This window comes from Triturus cristatus, chromosome 8, assembly GCF_964204655.1.
Source record: "Triturus cristatus chromosome 8, aTriCri1.1, whole genome shotgun sequence".
Taxonomy (NCBI): domain Eukaryota; kingdom Metazoa; phylum Chordata; class Amphibia; order Caudata; family Salamandridae; genus Triturus; species Triturus cristatus.
This window is the reverse complement of record NC_140591.1, coordinates 117,215,725-117,226,595: the sequence shown is the minus strand read 5'-3', so window position 1 is coordinate 117,226,595 and position 10,871 is coordinate 117,215,725. Positions and strand designations below refer to the sequence as shown.

General features: G+C 43.7%; 1 protein-coding gene across 7 annotated transcripts in view; it reads left to right on the top strand.

The window, feature by feature from the left end:
- The first annotated feature begins 4,251 nt into the window (after positions 1-4,251).
- TEX55 (testis expressed 55) overlaps positions 4,252-10,871 on the top strand; it is a 460,108-nt gene continuing 453,488 nt past the window's right edge. For 2 of the 7 annotated variants that reach the window (XM_085621148.1, XM_085621147.1), the window contains exons 1-2: positions 4,252-4,357; positions 4,687-4,913. The gene's annotated coding sequence lies outside the window, so the exon portion shown is untranslated. Of the gene's footprint in view, positions 4,358-4,686; positions 4,976-8,057; positions 8,187-10,871 lie in introns of those variants that run through there. The other 5 variants (XM_085621142.1, XM_085621141.1, XM_085621146.1 and 2 more) reach the window with 5 other exon arrangements.

Genomic DNA, 10,871 nt, shown 5'->3' with positions numbered 1-10,871 from the left:
GAGATAAGGACTGCCACTTTGCTTTTAGGACCCTTGTGCTGGCCTGTCTGCACCCTGCTGGTGTGCCCACAGTGCTCTCCAAGGAGTGCTGTTATGCTCCTTGTCCTAGCAAACTCAAGCGCATAGGGAAAAGCTTCATCTTTGGCTGCTGAGAGCCTCCCTGTGCTTCGTTCCTGGAGAAACCCCTGTCCATTTTGGTTTCTGAGGGGAAGTCTCAGGTGTGCATTTCCTTGGGGCCTTTGAGGCACTAAAACCCTTGTGCGCTGGTTCTTGGCTCCTTTCTGGCTACCGCAGCCGCGTGTGTATCAGCACTGCAGCACCAGAACATTCTTCTCTATGCGCAGTACGGCAGGAAGCCTGAGTGCGTGCGGCCCCTGCAGGTTGCAGTGACAACGCAGCAAGCCGAAGTGCTGGCTGCACGGTGGAAACCCCCCTCAGTCCGCCATGCAGGAGGAGGACCAGGTGAGGCCTCCCTGACCATTTGGCATATCTTTGGGGGCACGGTATCTTCTTGTAGAGAACGGGGTGAGACCTCGACGGAGGACCCCGGTGCTAAGTTCCCACTATACCATAGTTCCCCTAAAAGGAGGGCCGGAGTGCTTGCACCCACATTAGGAACTAAAATTACCATATAATCAGTAACGGAAGCGCAAGTGCGCAATATCTAGGGGAACACTACACGGGTATGGTGATTCCCTGCGGTTCATGTTCCACTTGTTATATTGGGTGATGTATGACAACCCATGTGTTTCCTCTTCCTGATCAACATACTGCATGTCATTCCCTGATGTGATCATTTATGTCATGTGTGCCATGCAATTCAAGGATAAAGAATATCAGAGTGTACATTATATGTACAGTGATGGTGTTATTTTTATAACGTGCGCAGCCTATAAGTATTTACTTTATGCACTAACTGTGATGTTATGACAATTGCCTGGTTGGCAAAGTGATTTTATGATCTGTGTGACATCATGACAATTGCCTAGTTGGAAAAGTGATTTATGGTCTAAAGTGTTTTATGGAGAATGCAAAGAATATTTTTATATAAACTTGTGTGGAGTCTCTTTTTGTGGTATGCCTAGTGCGTCACTGGTGTATGTGTGTAGTGCGCAAACGCTTTACACATTGCCTCTGGGATAAGCCTGACTGCTTTGACAAGCTACCAAGGGGGTGAGCAGGGGTTATCTTGTGGGTGTAACTCCCTTACCCTGACTAGAGTGGTGGGTTCTGCCTGGCTTAGTTGCATACCCTAACCAACCAGAACCCCCATTTCTAACAATGAGGTTGGAGAGTTAGCGGGTAAGAGATAGACAACGGAAAAGAGTTAGAAGAGAGAAAGTAGATAAAACTGGAGCAGTGAGGCAAGAGACAGTGAGAGGTAGGAGGGATAGAAATCTGTGGAGAGAACAAAGAAAAATAAAGGGTAAGATTGAAAGAGGGAAATGGGTAGACAAATGAAAGAGGGGCAGGAGAAGAGAGAGAAAGGGAAGAGTGGTTCAAGTGGATTAAAGAATAAGACGAGGAGTGTGGACATGAGGGGGAACGGGAAACAAAAAGATGCATAAAAGGAATGAGGGGAAAGTAGGGTGAGACAAGAAGAAGGAGAGACCGAGAAGCAACAGAAGAGGCTCCCAGGTTCAACCTACAAATACTCTGTGGCTCATAGGATCAGGTCTGATACACCACTATCCATATCACCTGTGTTTAATGGTTTTAGGCTGTTGTAGACTACCTCCTAATACAATAGGGTATAATTCACTGCTGGTGTGATCTTAACTGTGCATGTCTGCATATGTGCACAGAACTAGAAGTATTGCCTCTGAAAGACTTGTTTAATATCATGGTTGCACATTTGTTTAAGAGTACAATCAGTTTACAAGAGCAGTAGGTTAGTGTCTTTCCATTTCTGAGGCTTTGCAGCAGTTTTAAGATCTCAGAGTTCCTCGTTTCTCAAATGGGTGTCATTTCTGATATTTATATGTTTCCCTCATCTTCATTGCTTGATTTTGCTTGCGAGAAAGTGTAACTCATAGTTGTTGAATGTCACTGAAATTATAAAAATGTCACACTTCAATCTGAAACCTTGGCAGTTCTGTGTACCCACAAATGGAGTTTAGCATTACAAGTCTTTATTTATTTATTTATGCATTTTTATAAAGCGCGGACTTTACCCGAAGGTGTCAGAGCGCTGTACAATAGAACCAGTTACGTTACATGAGCGAAATGTTACAAAATAGAACGTACAAAAATAGCAGGACACAGAATCAAACACAGCAGGCAAGAGGAACACAATATCAAACACAGCAAGCAAGGAATGTACAAAAAATAAATAAATATAACAAATTTACAATGACTAACGAACTTCCTGGCGGGGTCTGAGAATGAAGGAATTTGTTCTGAAAGTGTCTTTGGAATAGAAGAGATTTGAGCTCCGCTTTGAAGATCCGGATGGAGGTGGTGGCACGGAGCAAAGGAGGAAGCGAGTTCCAGATTCTCATCGCATTACCTGAGAACGATTGAGCCATCAATTTTTCCCTTTTGAAGGAGGGGGGCTCAAGCAGGAACTTTTCCGCATTCCAAGAAGGTCTCAAGCCTCCGGACAATTTCAGTTTATTCGCCAGATAGCGAGGGGAGGAAGAGTGCAAGGCTTTGTGAGTGATGCAAGCCATTTTGTAAATAGCTCTAGCCTCGATGGGAAGCCATCGGAGAGAAGACAGGATAGGAGTGATGTGGTCACTTCGTTTGGACCCTGAAAGGAAGCGAGCTGCTGAATGGAGGACGGATTTAAGGGGAGAAAGGTGAGATTTGGGAAGGCCAGTCAGAAGAGAATTACAATAATCCAGTCTAGAGAGAACTAGTGATTGAACCAAGGTTTTTAGGTCTTTCTCCAGGAAGAACCGAAGAATCCCCCACAGAAGGCGCACCTGATAACGTGCAATCTTGGCAATGGAGTTGATGTGTGAGATTAGGTTGAGTCTTTTGTCAAGTATGACACCTAGGGATTTAGCGCAGTCGACAATGATGGGTTTACTGTTGAGTAAATTCAGCTGATCCATCCAGGATTGAACAGGAGGCGGGCAGAGAGAGGTAGATAGGAGGAGGAATTCAGTTTTGGAGGTATTGAGAATGAGTTGGTGAACTAACATCCAGTTGTGAATAGAGTTGAGAGTAGAGTTGAGTAGTGAGAGATCTTGAGAGGAAGACACCTTGAGGTAGATTTGGGTGTCATCTGCATAGAGCTGGTAGAGGATTCCAGATTTGCTTAGGAGGTTCCCTAATGGTTCCAGATAGAGATTAAACAGAGTGGGTGCAAGGATGGGACCTTGAGGGACGCCTTGACCAATCACCAGTGGAAACGAGAGACTGTTCACAATCTTGATCATTTGGGAGCTGTACGAGAGGAATGAGGCAAACCATTTAACCACTTAAGCCTTCCACGCCCATTCTCTGTTGAGGAGGGTGTTGTGATTAACAGTGTCAAAGGCTGCAGATAGGTCAAGAAGAATCAGAAGGCACGATTCCCCCGAATCGAGTATATACAGCTCATCATCGATCACTCGCAGCAGGGCTGTTTCAGTGCTGCAATTTTGAATAAAGCCAGACTGGAACACGTCAAGGAGATTATTGTCCATAATGTGTTGGGAAAGTTGTTTTGCAACACATTTTTCTGTGATCTTTGAAAGAAAAGGGAGATTGGTGATGGGGCGAAAGTTATTGAGGTTGCTCGCATCTGCGGAGGTTTTTTTTAGGAGGGGGGTAACCTGTCCTATTTTGAGGACAGCTGGGAGGGATCCTTGACTGAGGAAGAGATTAACTAGCCTGGTCCAATAAGAGAGAGTATTGGTATAGAAATCAATGGCGATGACACTAGGTATGGGGTCAGAAGAATGGTTGGAGGGTTTGGTTTCGAGGATGCATTTGTCTGTGTGTAAACGAAGTCGACCAAGAGCCAAAAGGGTTTCAACATTTCTAACTCGCAAAGCACTACATCCATGTGTGTGAAAGATATTGTTTGCTGACAGCTATATATATACATACAAATAATGTATTGCCTTTGCCAATGCTTGTTGTATATGTTTCCTAAGCTAATTCAATCGTACCTCAGATATTTTCTTATCTTTGTCTTTCCCGAACTGACATTTTCTTTCCATTTACTGTAGAGTTCCTGTCTCTCTAGTATGGGAAATGGTGTCCCACTGTATGCTGAGTTTGCTAACACTGCTCAGTGTCCCTTGAGAAGCTGGGAACAAGAAATATCACGTCGGCATGACAAATATAAACTGTCCAATGAAATGGTAGCAAAGCCTACGTATAACCGCTACGTAAAGGACAATCGGGACGCCATTTTAGAAGGGTAAGTTTTTGTCCTTCACGAAAATAAAATAAATGTATGTGATGGCAATTTTTTATTTTACAAACTATTTTCGGACTGGTTTCAGTTTTAATATACCTGCTTATTTGTAATTTATTGTAACAAATTACAATTTGCCAAAATATAAATCTTAACAGAAAGCCCATTATTTTTCAAAAATGTTATTGTGGAACCCTGCAGGCAGGCAGGATTCTAAAACGAATAGTTATCTTGCCTAACCGAATGTGAAAAGATATTCTCCATCTGTATGGCCACTGGTTGTCTTCTGTTTCGATCCCCTGATGGTTATTCTGTTTTCTTTTTCTATTCAGTCGGCGTTCACCGCGTCCATGGTAACAATGCGTGGACCTCACACCCACTACGCTACTACATGACAGCACACTGTTTTCGTCGTATGGTACGCGGTTGCTATGGCGACTATTCTCAGCGTCCTATGGCGGCCTCCAGGGGACAGTGCTGAAGTGTCACGCGGCTGTGGGAGCTGGGGAGTTTTGCTTTGCTGCTGCTGGAGGGAATTCCGAACATCTGCCGCCACCAGGTAAAAGCAGGGAGCGCCCTCACACCCACCTCAGAATGGAGGGATCAGACTCCGTCCTCTCGGTAGGAGGACATCTATTGGTTTGACCTTTCTGCCAACAATGCTGTATCCCCCCAGGCAACACTCCATTGCATCTCTCGATACCCCTAGCCTCTCCTTTCCAATTCGCAACAAGAAATAATGTTTACCTTTAGGGTTCTGAGCTTTTGCCAATAATGGTCCAATAGTAACGCACCACTGGAATTATATGTTGTGTATACATTGATGCATTTTATATTTATTTGATCATATGCATGAATCCAATCCCAGACAACTTTTGCAGAGGTAAACAGACATTTTTGTTCTACTGAACTATATACTTTTCCCGTAAAAATCAGCAGGTTCTTAAAATATATTCCTTCTTTCTAACAAATGTGGTTTCAGATGTCCGCATTCTTCACATTCTTTCGGAATCGTTTATCCCAAGATGAAAGAAACAATGCATACTTAGCTGGGTAGCTCCACGCATCACGACATAGCCAATAGGTCTCGCCTTTGGGACCTTATAAGTGTTTAGTTATCCAGCACAATATCCTTGGTGCAACAACATCAACTGTTGCATGGCTGAACACTTATAAGGTCCCAAAGGCGAGACCTATTGCATTGCAAATGCCTGTTGCATTTGGGGTCAAGATCAGATAATAGATTATCGAAACATAATTTGGAGCATGATGGCTCATCTTTGAGTAAAATATGGCATCATTCATGTTTTCTTATTTTAAATCATGAATTCGCCCATTCCGCTTTATCTCAGTATTGTGAATAGGGGGGAAAACATGGTTAAATAGTAATACTGTGTACTCAGAACCCTCATGAGGAAAAAGGGTTCAAATGAAGGGGATTGCCTAATCGTTATGTGGTTGCGTGGATTAGCTAGGAATGAGTGAATGCATTGTACACACGTTAGAATAGTGCACTGCACTACATTCACAGTCACCCACAGATGTCACTTGTGGTGCTTGCATTAAGAAATGTCTGATTTGTATGGCGTTCAGCCTTACATTATGGCGCAAAGGCCTATCAGCGTAGTATAGTGTAAAATTTGTACTTAATCTACATTGTCTAGTAGTCAAATTTCTATGTGAACACAAACACACAGGGGGAACTCAGTAGGATGTGTGCCTCCTCTTAAATCCCACATTTTACGTGCAGGAAGGAGTATCAGGCGATTTACTGCTTGTCCGTTTGCCTGCCTCTGGTTTCACCTGTAGTAAGAATGTGGGGCAAAGCCATGGCCTCCTTCTTTAGCTGATCTGGCTTTCATTTTGCCGAAACCTAGCGGTGTTTGAGGTGTTCCGCTCCAGATATGCCCACTTTGCATGAATTACGAGGGAACTGGCACCTCACGGCACAAGGCGGATTTGGAGCTGCAAGAGGGTCAACGAATAGTACACTAAAAAACGTGGGCAACGGAGAGTCGATTGCCACCAGAGGCACAACTAGCGTCAAATTTCCGGGGTGGGGGTGTAGCTAAGACAAAAATTCGGGATGGGGGTGCTAATTCTTCCAGCAATAGGCAGAGTAGAGAAGCAGGGGCTCTGGAAGGGGTGAAAGAACAACAAAGCCTTATTAACATGCAAATGGTCTTTGAAAGACCTGTGAAGTACTCTGGTGTGGCTGTGTGTGCGCCCGGAAAGCGTCTCAGCCTGGTCTGACACACACGACGGGGGTGGGTTGGGGCGGGGCTGCTCAAGCCCTTTGAGTCCTATGCGCGTTGCGCGCCTGATTGCCACCATAATTTGCACCTTTTAGTGTTGCGTCTCTTTGCAAACTGTCGGTTCATTTCATCATGTCTTATGAGTTACGTAAACTCAAAATATCGAGCATTTCCTGAACCCAAGTCTTAGTTTAGTATTAACATCCATGCAAAGTCATACAGCAAGAAAAACAACCAGCATTCTGTCCTGTACATCAAAATCAGTTCTTGTTTAGAGCTAACAATGTCCCTGAGAGCAGGGTGGTTTATTTACAAAAGGAGGCAGGTGCATCGGAGCCAGTCAAGAGATCAGGGCCCTAAACAGGAGCACAGCGGCAGGGGCGATCAGGCGTGGGCTGTGCACAGTGAAACACTGATGAGGGGTGAGATGAGGGTACGGCCGGAAGCTGCGGGTAACTGAAGTCCGACTAATAGCAGGACACAACGCATGCCTCTAGGCTGGGTGAGCTTCTGTTATTAGTCAGAGGATGCACCCTGCGCACAAACTGATGGTTTAACACCACAAACAACCACTATAGATTGTAAAGTAGTAGCACTGGCGGTCTGCCATATTGTGGGAGTGGGAGCGAGAGAGGGCTGTGGGGCTGATCAGGGAAAATGGACAATGGGGAATGACGGTGCATGAGGCAAATGGTCACAGAAGGAACAAACGCAAATTTGCAGCCTGCGAGGACAGCCCCCCGGCTCAGACAACTAAAAAAATAAGATGGGAGGAGGGGCCATCGTGCTCTGTGCGAGGAGCTCCTACCTCACGGGAAAAAACATGGCATCGGCCTGTCTAGATGGGCCGTCCTAAAAGTGGACAAGGCGGTAACCGAGAAGCCCGCTTTCCAATCACGCACCATCACTTAACATAAACGATGACGCAAGCCAATGGAAAGAGGGGCGGGGCTTCAAGTATAGTTCTGGAATCGTATCGATTCCAAAAGGCACTCGCATGGCGAGTGCAGCGCATGCGCCCGGCTAATGTCAGGCGAGACCTAAAAACGAACGAGTCTCTTTGGTCTAGACCACACGTCCATTTCACTAGAGGGTGTGCTGCTGTTATCACTCTATTTATGAGTTTTCATTCCTAAAGATTGTGGAATGGCCACCTGGAGATAATTTATTTACTAGCCGCCTGTCTGGAATCGGGTTCCCCGACACATATCTTATTATGTTTTTGGCTACAGCTTCAATTTCTGTGCGCTATATTTTTAATTCTGTTACGCCCTGCATAGTTTACTCATATCTTGTAGTTTACCAATCTTCCTGCTGCTCAGCCAGTGTTTATGTTTACTGTAGAATGTTGGGATTTCAGTGATGCACGGAATGTTGGGTGTCTGTGTGAGTGAAGAAAGAATGACAGTTAGAGATGGGCTGAGCAGCAGGCAGGCTGCTCCTGGTGGGGCTGCTGTTACATGGAACTAAGGGTTGACTACAGGCTAACCTACATCACCATCACCTGTTTACCTGGACTACCTGTCAGATGTACTTGTATACCATCTGGATGTATTTGGACCAGCTACTGAATAAAGGTACAGGTACTTTTGAACTCTACTTGGCTACTAGCGTTTACTTGTGTCACAGGACACAACATATTCCAATGAGAATTCCACTAACGTCTTTGAGAGGTGTGCTTACTGTTGTTTCTATTCTTTCTAATGCTTAGGACAATCAATAATGGTCTCATAATGAAGAAAGAAAGGTTATTTTCGTATGATCCTACTTTTCCATCATGGGTAACCTTTATATGTAAACAAGCCACTCAGCAAAAAAAAAACAGTTAATGAGATATTAACCACTAACACAATACCATGGACTTTGGCTGCAGAGCAGCCAGATAATTGAAGAGTGTGGTTGTGAAACCGCTAACCTGACCATTTCCGCATTTGCCTTGCCAAATACTTAAATCGGGTGAAGAGGTCATGGCATAAAGATATGGTGGCCAGAGTATTTGTAGTGAAGAACGCAGTTCCACGTGGCAGCTTTTTTAATAAATCTTTGTTGAAAAAGGGTTCAAAGACATTTCAAAGTTATTGGAAAGGAGTGATAGGTAAATGAAGTGCTCCGGTTTGCTGGATATTACAAATTATTTCGTTCAGTTATTTTTGTTGCGAAGAGGCATTTAAACTTCTCAGTTTATGCAATATGTATATATAGCATGATATGTCATGGCACCAGCCTTGAGGTCGGGGTCTTTGTACCTGCTGATGGTTCCCAACTTTGAAAGAAAAAACACTTGCGAGGGAGATATTTTAGGATGTTTCATCCTCAAAGTGTGGAAATGCTCTCTAAATTCAGGTTAAGCAAATTTCTGATTGCATACCTTAATTGGCCTAAATGCTGTGGTGTTTTGCTGTCTATCTGTGTTGTCCTAACACCACAATTATGCTTAGTGTAACTGTGCTAAAATTAAAGAAATAGATGCATCCATGCAGTCTATGTGAGCTGGGAATCAAAGGCAAGGTATCACAGTGGATTAGATCCTTTCTTCATGATTGGTTCCCGATTATTAATGTCTGTCCCTTCCAGTCAACACTACTTACTATCGAGTTTGGAGTGCTTAATAGCTTGGCTTTGCCCTCTTTATTGTTTAACATATATATGGCTCTCCTGCATTCTTTGTATGTATTTGTTATGCCCATGATACCTCACTTACATTGTAAGCTAAAACTGCCAGCAGCACTGCTCACAACATCTTAACAAAGTGTCTGCTAACAATTGATCAGTGATTGGTGAGAAGACATGCTAAGTCTTTCAAAAACAGAGATTTTGATGGCGGGGTGCCCGTATACTGACTAGGAGTGGGCATAAGTCACGTAACTCTGTCTAACGTAGTGACGCTGAATTCCCCCAAAATTCTGAGATTACGCAGAATTACTTAACAAGAGTAATTCTGCAATTAGCGCTATTTTATTAGCACAAAAATGTCCCCTCCATCCAAAATGCACATGAGGTTGCATTTTGCGCTAAGAAATAGTGGCAAATGCAATAGTACATGAATAGTGAGTGCGAACAGACACTCATACTTGCTAAATGTGCACTTGTAGTAATTCCCCAAACAATCCTAACATTTAGTGCTATTTTCTTAGTGCAAAATGCACCATTGCATCTAAAAGAGACACACTCATGTGTTTTCCTCGAATAAATAGCCCTAAATACTACGGAACACAAATAGTGAGCAGGCACTTGCTAAATTTTTTCTCACTGTAGGATTTTTTCCAAATTACTCTTAATTACGTGAGCAGGTGTAATCGCATTATTATCAGTAATTCCATGTCCAACAGTAATGCAGGACCAAAATTACTATGATTACTCCGGCGTAATTTAAATTCCACCCAGGCCTAACACTGACTCACCTTAGGAGATCTTGCCGCCGACCCTTAGAGTCAGCCAGCCCACAGCATGCCCTATGTAAACACAATAGGTCAGTGGTCTTCAAACATTTTAATACTGCACCCTCCAAGCCCCGCCCTCCAGTTTGAAGACCCCTGCTATACGTTTTTGATGGTTTAATATCTTTGCCTTGAATGCAAATAAGCATGTATGTGCATACATCTTCACCAAAAAAGCTGTAATCTAACAAACAACAAAATAAACCAAATGAATGTGCAAGGACCATTAGAAAACAACACTCTGGCAGTGTGGCAGGCTAAAGCATCCAAACAGCAGACACATCATAAACAGTACATTCATAAATTAGCAATTAGTATGATAAATAATTTTTTTCAGGCCATAAGCCATTAAAAAAGCACAATAAAACAAATTAAAAAACACAGTACATTAAATTCAAGGGTGCCTGCCACAAATATACCTTGGTATAGGTTTTTCGAGAGCAGTGAAGGAAAGATTCCTGCATCTGAGACTGGGAATCCTACCAGCAATGCGGCACCTCCCACCATGGAAACGGAAAGATACAACAACACAGTGTAGACTATGCGGTGATACCAAAGATGATGTACTACATTTACTGTGCATCTGGAAGGGTTTATGTGAGAACTGGGGGTCTTTAGTTGGCAGAGGTAGGTACCTTTGACAAATAGGGACCCTTGCTTCTAGTCAGGGTAAGGGGGTACACTTCTAAACTAACCTCTGCTCACCCCCTTGGTAGCTTGGCACGAGCAGACAGGCTTATCTCAGAGACAGTGTGTAAAGCATTTGTGAACACATACAGTAATACAGTGAAAACACTACAAATGGACACCACATCAGTTTAGAAA